The sequence below is a fragment of the Misgurnus anguillicaudatus genome, chromosome 2 (genome assembly GCF_027580225.2).
Source record: "Misgurnus anguillicaudatus chromosome 2, ASM2758022v2, whole genome shotgun sequence".
Classification (NCBI taxonomy): domain Eukaryota; kingdom Metazoa; phylum Chordata; class Actinopteri; order Cypriniformes; family Cobitidae; genus Misgurnus; species Misgurnus anguillicaudatus.
Window position 1 is genome coordinate 29,663,033 of NC_073338.2, and position 16,275 is coordinate 29,679,307.

Below are 16,275 nucleotides of genomic sequence, written 5' to 3' on the forward strand. Positions count from 1 at the left end.
GTTCTATTTGCTGTTGATGATGTCTAAAAAACGTATTATTAAAGTTATAATTTATTCGTTTTACAGTAGAATGAGAGGTGTGACTGTGGACCACAAAACCAGTCATAAAGGTCATTTTTAATGAGATTTATATATAATTAAGATTTATAAATAAGATGAATAAATGAGCTTTTCAATGATGTGTGGTTTGTTAGGATAGGCTGAGATTCAATATTTAAAAATCTGGAATTTAAAGGTGCCAAAAAAATCAAAATAATAAAGTTGTCCAAATGAAGTCCCTAACAACACTTAGTACTACTAATAAATACATTTTTGATATTTTTATTGTAGGAAATTTATAATAATATCTTCATGAAACATAATCTTTGAGGTATAGTTCACCCAAAAATGAAAATTCTGTCATCATTTACTCTCATGTTGTTACAAACCTGCATAAATTGCTTTGTTCTGATGAACACAAAGAAAGATATTTTGAGAAATGTTTGTAAGCAAATGGACTCCATTTAGTATTATTTTTTCCTACTATGGAAGTGAATGGGGTTTTGGTTACAAACATTTTGGTTGCGAATATTTCTCAAGATATCTTCCTATATTAAATAATGACAGAATTTTCATTTTTGGGTGAACTATCCCTTTAATTTAAAATCCTAATGATTTTTGCCATTTAAAAGAATCAATTATTTTCAACCATACAATGTATTGCTACAAATATACACTCTAAAAATGTGCCAAATAGCACTGAAAGCTTGTAATCATAAGGAAACCACCTTAAGTGCTATATAGCACCACTTATGGTTCTACAGAGCACAATATGTTTCTACACGGGTGCACTCAAAAAAAAAAAGATTCATTGGATTAACTCAATAAAATTGTGAGCAGGATTTCTATCCATTATGAATGTGTACCCCATAACTCATAAAAAACTGCTTTACACAATAAAAACATATGAAGAGTTTTGTTGCAAAACGAGATAACCACCGTTTTTATAATTGTTCAGAAATCTCGTTTTTTGGTTGTGCATTCCAATTAATGTCAATGCAACTGCAGTTGGTTTGTTTTGATTTTAAGCTTCATAACTTAAAAAATACAGCTAAGTAGCACCTTAAAACAAAATAATAACATGATAACATAATTATAAACATGTTTTGACAAAAATGTTAAAAAATGGATTTATCTCGTTTTGCAACGAAACTCTTCATATTGAGTTAGTCCAACTCAATTTAAAGTAAATGGCAATACTCAATTAAGTTTAGTTGCCTCAACTCAATTTAGTGTAGTCTGAATAACTCAATTCTGTTATTTTATACAAAACATTTTTATATCATACTAATTAGCATAACCACATGTTAGCATGCTAATAATAATTACATATTATACTTTGGATGAGCATGTGAGAAGAGACTGATCTCCAAACAGGCATTAACACAGTTAGTGCTCATTGAGAGAAATACGTCACAACCACAAGCGCCACTCTTCTGCACGATGGTAACCAAACAATTTGAAAAAATATAACACAAACGCTTCTAAATCAATATGATAAACGAACATTAAACACTATTAAGTCTTTCCTTTACCTAAAAATGCATAAAATAACACTTAATTAAAAAATTACTCTCCAAAAGCAGTTGCAAGCAAAGCATGCTGGGAAATACAGATCCACGGCCCAGTTAGTAATAGCAACAAAAATAATTAATGTTGTCCCAACATAAATGATTAATTGGACTGAACTTAATCAAATTAGGTTGAGATAAAAAAGGTATTCTTTTTCCAGAACCCAAACTCAATCTAACTGTGTTAACTCAATAAAAAAGATATCACTAAATTATAGTACATATTCATTTTGTGTTAGACTAATTAAATATACATACTTATTGCTCTTAGGGGCGGTTTCCCGGACAGGGATTAGACTAGTCCTAAACTTAAACACTTTTTAGAGCTCTCCAAACTGAAAACAACTTGCACTTACATATCTTAAAATATATCAGTGCCCTTTGATTTACCTCCAAATGCACACAGGTAATGTTTTTAGTAAGGCATGTTTGTTAAAACTAGTTATATTTCCTAATTAAACTAAGGCCTAGTCCTGGATTAAGCTAATCCTGGTCTGGGAAACCACCCCTTAATGAGGTATTTTAAATTAATTGAACACAATTTTAATGTGTCATTTTTAAGAAAGGCTTGAACCATTTTTTTTTTTTTTTTTTGAGTGTGCTATAGGTGCTCACCATTTTTTAGAGATACCCATGACTGGTTTTGCGGTCCAGTGTCACATATTTGTATTTTTAAAGTATGATCACATGGTTCACAAAATGTAATTAAATTTTAGTAAAAATGTAGACTTTAATAAAAATTAATTTTCCAATGAAAAATAATGAAAAGTGAATGGTGGTCATTTGTTATCAAAATTGTGCATTCTATTCAGATTTTATCTAATTTTATTTGAAAGACAGACAATCATACAGATTTAGAAAGACATGGATAAGTAAATTGTACCAGCATTTATTTTATTTAATGAACTGTCCCTTTAAGGCAAGGCAAGTCTGCAAGCATCTGTTAATGACATCAACCAAACATATTAGATTTTTTCAAATTGTTTGGAAATTCACTTAACAAAAGTGACAAAAAAGACAAAAAATAATTTTTATAACTTATAATATGTAGTTTTATACTAATGCTGTTTGTGTGTTGTGAAACGTAAAGCAGATAAATGATTTTGATGAAAACCTTAGGTTCGTGGATCTGATGAGACCCAAGAGAGTTAATGGATCGCGATAAAGTCTCTCAAACAAAGTGCTTTGCTTTACAAACATCAGGAATGGTCTGTGAAAGCACTGAAGTAACTTAAGATGCCTGTGGCATTAGCTGCTCCTCTTCAATTACAATAGCAGAACTGTACATCAGCATTCTCAAGCCATTCAGTGAGTCACTCCTGTGTGAATACATCACAGCAGGCGTGGCTTAAAGAAAAGAGGCTGCATTCGTTTTTTACCTCCTGATGAAAACTTTCCACTCATGGCTGAAGGAGAAATTCCATCAGAGTTCAGATGGACACTGCAGCTGCCAGGGGACCCAGACTGGAAAATGTGTTTCACTCTGAGGCCCCTTTTTCAATAAAGAGTCTCCTTTCTGTTCAGTGTGGTATTTTATCCACATGCGACTTAAAGGAATAATTCAGCTGAAAATGATCCCGTATTATACAACCCCTTAAGCCATCCTATGACTTTCTTTTATCGGCCAAACACAACCAAAGTTATATTAAATAATATCCTGACTCTTTTCAGCTTTATAATGGCATTGAATAGTGCCCCATCTTTAAGCACATCCATCCATTTATCAAAAACTAACCCACACAATTATTGAATGTCTTGGAATATGAGATTTTTGTAAGAAACATTTCTATTTTTAACTTTATAAGCTATAGTTGTGAGGTCACTCTAACCCAACGTTACCATTTTACTGTCTGAAAGAAGAAAGTCATATACACCTATAGGATTTCTTTAGGGGCCAGTCACACCAAAAGCATTTATGGCAGTTGCATGCGCCTTTTTTGAATGATATTCTATGGGCAGGGCGCGTTTGCGCGCTGTTTATGCGCGCCGAGAGCCTTGCGTTTTTTTGCCGCCTGCCGCGCACGCGTTTTTGAAGGAGAGCGGAGAAGCGCCCGACGTCATTCGCGTCTTTCCATTTGTCTAATCAAATGAGGGAGATAGGCGGGCCTTACGTTGCTTTGAAGAACCGGACTCCACTCGCTCACTGTCTCCTGCGTGTTTGTGCACCTCTCACCATCAAACAAGGTCAGAGCAAGCGCCCTCTTTTTAAAGTTTCTGCTAATATGACAGTTAACAGCAAAAGAGCGCTCACGCTTCAATATTTGATTGACAAGACAGCTGACTCGGTGGTTGCTTAGCAATATGAAAAGCCGCGTCAGGCAGTGCGTCGCGCCTTGCGTTTGCAAGCGTTTAAAGCGCTTTTGGTGTGACTGGCCCCTGGTGTAGAAAATATAGGCTAATTTAATTTTTTTGTTTAATTATTTCTTTAAAGTTTATAATTTCTGCTTATTATTCATAAGGCACCAATCATTCTCAACTTTAAAGACACTTGTAAGGACATACATCTTTGAGTAAAGGGTCGAATTAAAGTGTGTCCAATGAAAAGTGCAGTATTTTGTAGTTTTTCCTCAAGGTGAGGCAGCATTGTGGCGCCATGCAGTCTATTACGAATGATGCGAATACTAGTGTGATGTAATTGGTAAGAATGAGACATATACACTTCATAGCAAATGCAGAGCCATCTCCAGCTGATCTGACTTTCCATTCGGAAACTTTTACCGTCTCTGCGGGCACCGCAGGATGATTCTGAGGAACAAATCTGCACAGTGATGCATCAGGAAAAAGGATTGAAATCCATTTGTGCCAGATGGGTTTGATTTGCGTCCAAAGATGAGGAATTGTGTTCCCCAACTACCTTATTTAAAACATTTACGCATTTGCCAGACACTTTCATCCAGATTTAAGCTATACATTTTGTTTGATTCCTGGATTTAACCCATGACCTTTGTGTCACAAAAACAATGTTACTAATTGAGCTAACATAAATGAGGGGCTAAAATCCTTAATTTTATTCTGATTCTGAATGATTCTGTCAATATTTATTCACCATTATGTTTTCGAAACCCACATGACTTTCTATTTCTACTGAGCACATATGGCTTTAGAATGCTTTGAATGTAGTCTGATGCATCTCTGTACACAAGCTTTTTATTATCAGCTGGTGGACATGTGCATAACACCCAGAAGGTGGCACTCACATAGCAAAGTTTAAAAGTGAAACAATGTAGCACAACAAAAAGAAACATGTTTTTGCTCAAGTTGATTCATAGCTGGACGAGGACAGCAGAGCAGAAGCCACTAATAACATTTAACTTATCTGCAAAACCAACACAAATTCTGATATCTGTAAGATTGTACAGTCATGAACCTTCCAATCAAAATTGATTTTCACCACCTAACACAGCATGTTTTGCACAATGTGAGTTCATGATAACAGTAAAACCAGACAGTGTAAATCATGGTTTTATTAATCTTGAAACTTGCTTGGAATTATTGCAATTGCGTAACTACATAAATAAACCCAACATTTAACAATATTACCATTTTTGGTGGGCAATGGATTGCTCTTATAAGGCTTAGAAATGTTTATTATTTTTTGTTTGATTGTTTTTATAGCACTGCAAAATAAATCTGTTAACTCACTGATTCTTGAAACTTTGGCAAAAACATGTCCCAGTAAGAAAAGTGCTAATTCTGTTGGAAATTAATAAAATTTTCATGAAGAAAAAGAATCTATGTTATAATCAGGGGGTCCTTTGCACATATGTAAGGTTCTTTTATAGGTTTATTTTTATTTTTTATTAATTTAATGATTATATGCTGGCCCATTGCCTACAAAAACAGCTGTCCTCGGTTAAGAGAAAATCATTTCAACTTGATTAAAAAAGCCAAAAGTAATAATTGAATTGAATAATATATTTACCGCATGAAAGAGGACATTGTAATATGTATTAAAAACTACAAACAGTGAGTTTTGAACAATATTTACTATTATTTTGTGATTGCTCAAAATGTGTCCCACATATTCGTCACCACCGTGAGATATTTATAAAAAGCAATAAAATCAGACAACTACAGGGTCAACTGCATTCCCGAGGACCCCATTTTCAAACCTTCAGCTCTACTGCATGCTTCAAGATCACTCAAGCTCCTGTTTGCTATTTTCTCTTAAACTTCATATTTTTGGACACTGCTACTGTGACAACCATAACATGTCAACACTGTCATCTTTGTATGAAAAATATTAGATTAGTTTATGAAATAAATGTATCATTTTTAAGAAGAGGTCTGAAGTAGCTAGCAACAGAGGGGAAACAAGATGGCTAATGTGAACAACTCATTTATTTTTATAATCTATATTAGGTTTTTGTCACCACCGTCAGATGTCACCACTGGCAGGTTTTCTGTCTTTTCTGTCAGGTTTTATGTATTTTAGGAAGTTATATTTTTTCATCACAGTGCTCAGGATTGTTATTTTTTGGACCAAATATTTACATAAAGTTTAAGCAAGAAGCCATTGACTTGAGTGGTTTACATTATGGAATTGTATGTTGTAATGAGGCCAATGTCACCACCGTCAGATTAGTGTCACCACCGTCAGACAGAGCTTTATTTGTTTTAAATGAATATGCTTACAATATGTTTCTTCAGTGCTGTTGAGTTATTGAAGTAATAGTCTCTCTTAATACAAAAATATGTTTATTAAATAAAAAATCATTACTTTTTTAAAGTAAATGTTGTATGAGTAATAACAGGAAAAAAACGGCTATTTTATGAAAAAAATAAAACAGGGGAGGTTGCACCAGTAAATTGCTGAACAGCAAAGACCTTGGTCTATAATGATATACCTTCAGATTTTGTAATTTAACTAACTTTTTTTTATTATTTAAACCGAATTTTATCCAAATTCCCCAAAATCACTGAACTACATTTATGAAGGCAACTTTGACATTATAAAACAAACAAACGAGACGATTGCTTATGAAAACTCAAAAGAAACACAAATACTTTGCTTTTAAACACTTTACTGTTTTAATTACTGCTTTAATTACTGAGAACTTGTAAAAGAATGTTAAGCATGTTAAGGAAACAAAAGGATAAATCATGGTCGCACCATATGACATTTTGTATGTCTATAGCCAATTAATCTAGAATGATGAAAAATCACTAGAATCTTAATGTAATATTTTAATATCAATGTATGTTTACACAACAGATATTGCAACAGATATTCCTACTTTTACTATATTACTGCATTTAAAATTGGCCCGTTGGACGTCCTTATACACCATTGACTCATATACTACAGTACATGTATAGATATATTTTTGCTTTAGTACTTGTATTGTATGGGAACCATTTTTTAAAAGTAAAAATTACTAAGCCTTAGTACTTTATCGTGAATATGTCATGGCTGAAAGGTTTTTTTTGTGTTGTACCTACAGCCGTGACTTACTCTACGATATAGCACAGCTTTTATTGTACCTTAATGTTTACATTATTATATAAAATAATAACATTTGTATCATAACGTAATGGGATTTTTAATTTCTATCTAAACTGCCTAGCTCCCTAAATTGGTGATATAGCCTACCACAACATATTATGAGAAACCTCTGCCATCTTTATTGTTTGAGAACAAATGCTGTGCATTAGTCACATGCATATTAAACTTTCATAACTGTCTTACCTTTTGCCACTTGAGCAAATATGAGCAAGCTATATTTTCTTTGTAAGATTTATTATAGCATGTTAAAATTGCCACTTTGTATGTGTGTGCCAAAATGTGGCGTTTTGGGTGTGTCCTTTAAAATGCAAATGAGCTGATGAAATTCAAACACTGATCACAATGATGGTGGTTTGTTGCAATTAAAACTCAATCATGCTTTTCTCTGCACTACATGGCAGTGCTGTGATTGGATAGTGCAAATTAAGGGGTGGTATTATTATAATAAGAGCCCTTATGACATCATAAGGAGAGCCAAATTTCAACCTATTTCTTCATGTGCTTGTAGAGAATGGTTTACCAAAACTAAGTTACTGGGTTGATCTTTTTCACATTTTCTAGGTTGATAGAAGCACTGGGGACCCAATCATAGCACTTAAACATGGAAAAAGTCCGATTTCAATGCCATGGCCCCTTTAACTAATGCGAGACATGCTAACCACACTCAAAGCCACGTGAGGTCAAGCACCTGTGGTCACAAGGAAGTGATGCTGCTATCAAGTGATAAGACACATTATTACAAAATGCAAACCGCAAAACATCATACTTATGATAAACTCATGCGCCTTATCAGTGGTAGGTTTTTTACTTCTGGTGATGGAGACCAGAGCTCTGCAGTATCTGTCTGAGAGTCAAGTTTGAGTAGTTTAGGTGGAATGCAGAGCAATGTGGAGGCTGCAAGGAAAGTGTTTTCCTGTCTATTATCTAATTTCTTCTGTGATTCCCCATCAGTTATTCTCTAACCATCCAAAAAACATTTAGATGACATGCAAAATCAATATTTATCTTCAGCCTTTTATGTTCTTCATGTTAATTTCCTATTATAAGATCAGTCCCTAGAGTCGACACATCATAGGGTTAGTAAAATGGGAATGATTCCCAGTCAGCAGGGGTGTGTACATGAGAGCATGGGAAACTCAAAGAGGGATTTTTTATAGGTCTTTATTTTGTTACGATGTTTGGGCAAGATACATGTAGATGTTCCAAAAAGCTGACCTTAGTATGTCATTAATGAATAAAGTAGGGCTGTCAAAATTAACGCGTTAACGCAAATTCATTTTAACGCCAATAATTTTATTAACGGAGATTAACGCAACGCGCAATTTCTGTTTGACCCTTGGTCCAGCCCATAGTTGAATGAACAGAGACGCAGACAAATGTGACTCTCTCTAAATGAGTAAAAGGTTTTCATAGAAATAAGAACATTAAGCAAATCGTCTACCAAATCCAATGCTCTAAATGCTCGTTGGACATCTGATATGATCTTTATTTATACGTCTGAGAGGTGTAACGTTACCGTCCTCCTAATGCTTAATCTAATACAAAAATGCGTCTCAATTCATTTTGGTTTCGCTTTTATGCATGACTTATAAAATAGACTGCAGGACTTGCTTGATGTTAAAATAGTCATTAAGAGAGATAAAGTTCGGTACCTGATTAATGTTAAAGAGTTATTAAGAGCAACAAGACTCAAAAGCGATCCCCTCACGCTGACTGTCTGATATCTGAAGCGCGTGCACACAGACGCGCGAGTGCGCGACCCGGATATATAGACATCTACACAAAATTACAGTTTTACAAATATCTGTTTTGATAAGAATTCACGCAGGTAGGCTCTATAATCTGTTATGTTTTAAGTAAATGTTTGGTTAACTGTTGGGTAAAACTATCTGATGTATAACATTATATTAGATCACTTTGATTTTAAGCAGTCTGTCTCAATGTCAATCAAACAAAAGGAAAAAAAGTTGAACATACATTGATGATGTTTTTGCTTTGTGTGTGCTAAATCTATTAGTTTAACCAGCGATTTTAAGGTATTGATGTGGTAATATAATGTATGGATGTGGAAATGTTTGTGGTAATTTGACTCTTTCAACTTCAAACAAGTGTAGTTCTGTCATATTTTGTTATATTTCAACAAATCATGCATTGTTCTATGTTTTAATAGAGAATGTCAAAATATGAAAAACTTTTTTTTTTTAATTTGCTAATTCCGACTCAACTTGCCAGCACAGGTCACAAATGATGCAGCAGCAAACAAAAATGGAGAAAGAAAAATCTTCTGAAAGGAAAATTCATATACAAAACAATGGCTGGTGATTCTGTTAAAATGTAAACAGGCTGTTGTTAACATACATTTCCATAAAGCATCTATATATGTATATATGATTAGAATATTAAAAACCTGAAAAGTGTTAAATTAGGGTAAATTTAGAATGGATAAAAATGTGCGATTAATTTGCGATTAATCGCAGTTAACTCATGAAATCATGCGATTAATCTAGATTAATTTTTTTAATCTATTGACAGCCCTAGAATAAAGTTTAGGTAAACTTTGAACAGGAATCTGCACTTTTCATTTTCATTTGGCAGATTTGTTTGTGGCTTTTTGGAAACACACACTGTCATTGTTAATCATGAAGGGTGTGGAGCTAAAATTACTGGCAGGCCAGTTGATGATAAATAGAAACCTTTTTTATTTAGTTAACTGTTCTTGCAATTCATGTTGTATTATGTGTTCAATAGCACAATGAAGACTTAAAGGTCACGTTCTTTATGATCCCATTATTTAAACCCTAGTGCGTGTGTAATGTTGCTATAATAGCATAAATAATACCTGTAAAATGATAAAGCTCAAAGTTCACTGCCAGGCGATATATTTTCTTTAACAGAATTCGCCTTTCAAAGCCTACAGCGAACGGCCGGTTTGGACTACAGCCCTCTACTTCCTGCTTTAATGACGTCAGTAGAACAATTTTTTGACTAAACTCCGCCCACAGGAATACGTCAGTCGCCAGCTAAGCTAACGGCAAGCTAAGCTGCTATCGAATCACAACACACTAAACAAACTACACAATCAGAACTCGTTACGTATTTCTGAAGGAGGGACTTCATAGAACAAGGAAGACATCAGACCGTTTTGAGGACAGTGAAAACAGCGGTGTACTACGGTGGCCCTGAAGTGCAAACTACAACAACAAATTACTAAACAACAACAACAAATTAAAAAACACCACAACAAATAAAAAAAAACACTACAACAAATTAAAAAACAACAACAAATTAAAAAACATTACAGCAAATTAAAAAACAACAACAAATTAAAAAACAAATACAAAATAAAAAACACAACAGCAAGTTAAAAAAACACTACAGCAAATTAAAAAACACAACTACAAATTAAAAAACACTACAACAAATTAAAAACACCACAACTAATTAAAAAAACACTACAACAAATTAAAAAACAACAACAAACTAAAAAACACAACAGCAAGTTAAAAAAACACTACAACAAATTAAAAAACACTACAACAAAATAAAAAACCATAACAAAATAAAAAACACAACAGCAAGTTAAACAAACACTACAACAAATTAAAAAAACACTACAACAAATTAAAAAACACAACTACAAATTAAGAAACACAACTACAAATAAAAAACACAACTACATTAACCTACCGGAAGAGGTAGGTACCAGTGCAACATGAGACGCTGATTGGACGACACTGCAGTTCGGCTTTTGAACCGGAAGTTATTCTTCCTGTAGGGCATGGTTTGGAGAGGAGGAAGGACAGCAAAATGTTTTGCCCAAACTGCGGAAAAGAACTGATTGAGCCGTCCCCGAACTTTTACAGCGGCTGTGGCAAAAGGCTTAAAGAAATATCTACGATCGGAGACACACAACAACCTTAGTAAGTTAATAAGAATAAGTTAATAAGAATAGTGCATGCTTACGTTGCTTGTGGATGTAACGTTAGCTTATTGTTAGCGGTTTCCAGACCGTTCCGCAGTTTGGGCAAAACATTTTGCTGTCCTTCCTCCTCTCCAATGCCAAAATTAACAATGCCATATTGCCAAAAGACTTATAGATAACCATCTAGAGCAGACTACAATAACAGAACAAAATGACAAAATATGTTCTCCAGCTGTCAAAAGTCTGTAGCCTTTCAAAAAGTACAGCTTTGCACCTAAAAGAGTTCATTAGTACCTCAAAGATATATTAGTATCTCGAAGGTATTATTACCAAACGTATATATCTGTGCCTAATGGTACATTTTAGGACATATACAAGTACAGTCCCAGTGACAGCTGGTGTACATATTTTAACCTTTATTTGTCTAAGTCTATTTCCCTGTCTAGTGGAAAGACACATAGTGGAGATCCAGCCGGCACTGTTGACAGGTATATCCTGGAGACAGGATAGGAGAGACTATCGCTCAGCGTCTCTGAATTTGAACTTCTGCTCAGACCATGTGTTTGGTTTCCTGGAATCTTAACCAGAGTCCCATTGGCTACCGTGATGATTCAAACTGCAACCAGTAATAAAGATCTTTGTATTAGTCTGATCATGTCATAGTTTTCATGAACATGCCTATTGCTACATGTTATAATGGATAAGTGTCCGACTTCTTGGAGTCTGGTAAACATCTGGGATTTTTAAAGTTGGGGGACTGGGGTGTAGCAATTTCCCTTCTCCGCAGTTAAATTCCTCCACATTGTGGGGTGTTGCAACAGACATGTCTCCTGGGGTGAGTTTGGGAAGGAGGTGTGCCAGAAAATGTTTACTGAGTTCAATTATTAAAGCATGCTGAAATACAATAGAAACTGAAATGGAATATTTAGTCAGTTTAGAATGAAACTTAAAAGTGGTAAAGTTTTCTAAATATAGCGTTTAGTCAGAAAATGCATTGATTGCTCATTGCCACAGACCTAATTTGAAACATTCGCTAGAAGAGAAGCTTATTTGAGGAAATAAAATCACCACTCCCTTCTTTTTTCGGGGCACAAGCTAAGGAATTTCACCTTAACAATATCCAAATGGATCATAAAACAAATCAGAAAATATGTAAATTGGAGGGACTTTTAATCTAATTCATCTGAAGAATTTTGTGAAAATTTGTAGAATCTTTAACTGTATTATCAACACAAGGAAGACACAGTTGTAATAAAATTGAATTAATTAACAAAATATAATCAGGAATAATAAAGACACTTCTAAATAATACTGAAGGATTTAAATTAAAGTGTGAATATAGAAAATAGAAATCTGTTAATAGGGTGTGAAAGCCTTATTGTTCATCAACTCCCGTCTTTCTTATTGGGTCTTCTTGGTGCGTCAATCTGATGAAGTTAGGATCTACACTCACAAAAACATTCTTCTTTTCCATTTTATTTTCCATTCATCATTACAGGGAACCATAAAAATAAAAGAAGGCTTCCTCATAACTTCTTAAGAACCTTATTTCCCCTGAAACAAATTAAAGAATAATCTGTTAAACATTTAAAGTCAGTTATGCAATATTGAAACATACACTGACAATACACTTATGGCAGGGTCTGTGAAAAGAGGTTTGGTTAGTGATATTTATGTTCTGTGCGGTCAAATGAGCAGTTTGATGGTGGACACACCTTCCACTGGTCAGGCTTTGCCATGCTGCTGGGAGGAAGGAGTCAAGTTTCATTCAACAGCCTTGAACACGAAGCACTGTGAAATGCTGATCTCCTGGAGCACAAGGAGGACCCTAGCAATCTGGATCACACAGATGCTGCCCTAGAGCCGGTAAAGTAAAGTAAAGGTTTGCTAAGTGTCTCCTACGCCTGTACTATGGATGGGTAAAGCTGCCCTAAGTATTTTTTGGAGGGGTTATACCCGGATGCATGGAGGAGGCAGAGGACACCGAGGATGTGGCTGAGGTGCCTAATCTTCCATGTCTGCCTCATGACTATGGTCCACTCCTGCCTCATGATCCAGGTCCACCATGTCCACTGCTGCCTCCTGATCATGCTTCTCTGCTGCCTTATGATCCTGGTCCTCTTCTACCTCATGATCCTGGTCCTCTGCTGCCCAATGATCATGGTCCTCTGCTGCCCAATGATCATGGTCCTCTGCTGACCAATGATCATGGTCCTCTGCTGCCCCATGACCCTGGTCCGTCAGAACCTCATGACCCTGGTCTTCTACTGCCTCATGATCATGGTCCGTCAAAACCTCATGACCCTGGTCTTCTACTGCCTCATGACCCTGGTCCTTCAGAACCTCATGACCCTGGTCTTCTACTGCCTCATGATCATGGTCCTCTGCTGCCCAATGATCATGGTCCTCTGCTGCACAATGATCATGGTCCTCTGCTGCCCCATGACCCTGGTCCGTCAGTGTCCCATGACCCTGGTCCATCATTGCCCCACGACCCAGGACCGTCTGTACTCCATGGTCCGGGACCGCCTCTACCCTCTGGCCTAACCCTGCCTCTGCCTCATTGTTCTGAATTGTCTCTGTAATTATATTTTTTGTCTTGTGTTTTGTTTTGTGGGCTCCAGGAGTCGCCCTTTAGAGGGGGGGGGTTCTGTAATGGTTTTGTCTTGTGTTTTGTTGTCAGGTATTTTATTTTGAAATCATATCATGTCACACTTCACTATTCACTTTCTGTTTGTCTGTATAAAGCCGGTCCATTCACACTCACACATTGTAAAGTTTTGTTAGTGTCACAGCTGCAAAATCAAGCATTCTATTTCCTTGTTTCATGTATCCTGTTTTCACGTGTTCTTATTCTGGTTTTGACCTTTGCCTGTTTTTGGATGACGATTGTGGATTACCCTGTTTTGGATTTGTTTGCCTGCCTACGTGGAATATTTTAATAAAACCTCATTGCATTTGGATTCTCTTGCTTTCTCTTGCTTTGTGTAAGCAGCCCCAGTTATGATGTTTAATTAACCTAGTTTGGGCGGAACACGTCAAATAAACTACTCAAGTGCCTCCAGCTGTCTACAATCAGCTAATCAACAAATACTCTAGTATCACAAGCTCTCTACAATTGGTAATCAACAAATACTCTAGTATTTGTAGTATAAACTTTGCCTTTATAATTTCCTCTATCTTTTCACTTACCAAACCACTTCCAAAATCCCATTGGCATGTACTGTAACTGTCTACAATCATTAATCAACATATCTACCCAATCAGCAAACCCATATAGTATCACAGTCAAACTCACCTAAGGATTCTCTACAGTCTTCAGAATCCCTCCACCACCCTGTCTGCACTTACCAGGTTACTTCCTGAAGCAAGGGGGGGTACTCTGTGTTCGGGCCCATATCGAAGCTCAGAGCCCTCTCCCCAGACAGCACGCCAAATACGTTTACAAATTTAATCTATCCAATTTATTTGTAAGTGTGAACTTGTGAAACATTTCAGATGGAGCCCACAGGCCCACCTTTCATCACTGTGAAGAACTCATTTACATAGCATAAAGTACAGAGGTTAAACTTTGCCTTTATAATTACCTTTATCTTTTCACTTACCAAACCACTTCCAAAATCCCATTGGCATTGTACTGAATGTATAAAGTATAAACATGACAGCAAAATCTTACTCTATCATACATGCATTCATTCATATGTTAATAACTGTGATATTTGAACAGTTGCATAACAGAGATGTAATTAAAAATACTAGTGTCTCTAAACGAGAATGAAGTCAATAGGTGATGGTTTTATGTCCATTTTGTGCTTGAAAGAATGTAAAGATTTGTCTCTTTGTTTTAGACAACACTGAGTATAGCCATGCGGTTTCTTAAAGTGAACATATCATGAAAATCAGACTTTTTCCATGTTAACTGGGTCCCCTGCTTCTCTTAATCTAGAAAATGTGATAAAACAACCCAGTATCTTAGTTTTGGTAAACCATTCTCTGCAAGCATGTGAAAAAATAAGTAATTGAAATTTGGCTCCCCTTGTGATGTCACAAGGGGATCTTATTATAATAATACCGCCCCAAAATCTGCAATCCAACCACGACAATGCCATTTAGTGCAAAGAGAGAAAATAATTGACAGCACAACTGACTGAGTTTCAGTTTTAACCAACTACTATTGACGATCAGTGTTTGCATTTCATCAGCTCATTTGCATTTAAAGGACTCACCCCAAAACGGCTCATTTTTGCTCACACCTACATAGTGGCAATTTCAACATGCTATACTAAATTATCTGTGAGGTATTTTGAGCTAAAACTTCACGTATGTTCTCTGGGGACACCAAATACTATTTTACATCTTAAAATCTCCTAATATGACCCCTTTAAGAATTTTTACGATCACTTTGTGGCTTAGGATGAGAGTGCAGGGGGTTGGGTGGATGATAAGAAGAAATGCCTTGGACCAATCAAAGCGTCCTCTTCATCTCAGCTTTGGAACTGAGGTCAGCCATAAAAGGTGTCTGGTAGTTGGCCTAGCAGCTTTATCTGATGGAACTGGGCATTTGTTTAGTAAACCCACCAATATTCAGTCCTAATGTTGCAAACCCTTTTCTATGGTACATAGTTAGGGAGGGCCTGGAATGCTTTGTTACACGCTGATCACTACACTATTTCATTATTCATATACTGCAACCTAAAATTAGAGAGGTCAACAGTTGATACTGTGTGTCATTCAACACAGTTGCAAAATAAAATGTTTCCTAACATCTTTGTTAAAAATTAATTGTATTTCAGACCGTACTGTATTTTACCCAGTTGTTGTTGTTGTAAAGAATCTAAGTAAAAATGTAATACATTGATCATATTGGGAAAAAATATAAGACCGGAATCATAAATTTTGTGTATGGAATAGATGGATAATGTGGATCTGTTGTTGGTCTATCTCATATCCCATGATTCTTTCTTCCAGTAAGCATCAGGTTTAGCTTCCACCATTTATATACAATTTAAAATGTAACATTTAATCTGACGGCTCTATGCCCCTATTTAAGGTTTTTTTATATTAATGTATAGATGCAGAGTCATACTAAATGAGGTTCACACTATTGTGTTCATTTATAATGACAAATGAAATTGTATGCAACTGCATCATTTGCAAACAATAGGAACCACTGTAATGCTTTTTGCTTTTAAGGACATCCTAATTTCTCCCTCGCTGTAAAAAACAGGTTGTTAATC